The sequence below is a fragment of the Molothrus aeneus genome, chromosome 1 (genome assembly GCF_037042795.1).
Source record: "Molothrus aeneus isolate 106 chromosome 1, BPBGC_Maene_1.0, whole genome shotgun sequence".
In the NCBI taxonomy this organism is placed as follows: Eukaryota; Metazoa; Chordata; class Aves; order Passeriformes; family Icteridae; genus Molothrus; species Molothrus aeneus.
Window position 1 is genome coordinate 141696156 of NC_089646.1, and position 1201 is coordinate 141697356.

The window sequence follows — 1201 nt, forward strand, 5'->3', positions numbered from 1 at the left end:
TACTGCACTTCTTTCGGGGCGGGGGGGCGGCGGATGGGCCGGGAGCTCCCAACGCCGCGGCCGCCCGCGCCCTCGCCTCGCCCCGCGGCGCCCACTCGCATCCTCCCGGCGCGACGCTGCCCCGGGGCGGGAGCGCGGCGAGCGCGGACAGCGCGGCCGCTGCCTCAGCCGCCCTGGCAGCGAGCGGGGGCGGAGCCGCTCCCGCCGCCCCGCCCGTCGGGCGGCGGACACCGGGCGCGGGGGCTGCCCCGGCACCGCAGCGCCGCAGCCCGGGGACACCGGCGGCTCCTGGGCGGCCCGGGCAGGAGCGGGGGTGGCGGGGTGGGAGCTCCGGGCAGCAGCCGCGCCCCCGCTGGCAAACTTCGGCTCCGCGCTCGGCCCTCCCGCCGCGCCCGGGACAGGCTGAGGGACAGCGTCGCCCCCAGCCCGGGAAGGGCTTTGCCGCCACTCCCGCCCGGAGCTGCCGCCGAGGGAGGGCACGGCCGCAGGTGAAGACAGAAGGAGCGGTTTTAACGAAAAAGACACTTCCCACACCTTGGGTTGTTGGGGTTTTTTTGTTAGTTAAAGAACTTGGAGAAAGGAGACCTCTCTCCCTTTACTACGTACAAAATCTTTTAATCAATATTTGGGTTTAACTCTCACTGCCCAGTTCTCAAAAATGTTGTTTCCCTACACTATTTTTCTCATCACTGTGTGCTATTTTGGGTCAGACACTAAAACGTGACACTTTCCTTAAGAAAGAAAAAAGAAATATATGGGGAACGCTTAAGTGTTCACAGCTGGACACAAAAGATGGAAGATTTACACAATTGGGAAGCTTTTTAAAAATCTGCCTAGGTACAAGACCCTGTCGAGCCTAGTGACAGGAAGACGTGCTCAAAACAGAAGTTTTGATCCCAGGAATGTTTCTGGTTCCTCAATTCCACACTGTCAGTTTTCAAAACAGTGCTCTTAGGAGATGCACTCAACAGGCTGCCTGCCCCGAGTCACATTGAAATTGGCAATGGCAGCCAAGAAGGAGATCAAGTTAAGGACATTAGTTCATTTATTACATTGCCAATGTCATAAACTGCATTAAAATGTAAATTTTCTTTTTTTTTTCTTCTCCTGATCTTGTCTTTGCTGTATAATCCATACACTGAGTGGAGAGGAAGCTGATCACATGCAGTTCTTATTTTAAAACCATAATATTTGTCCTTGT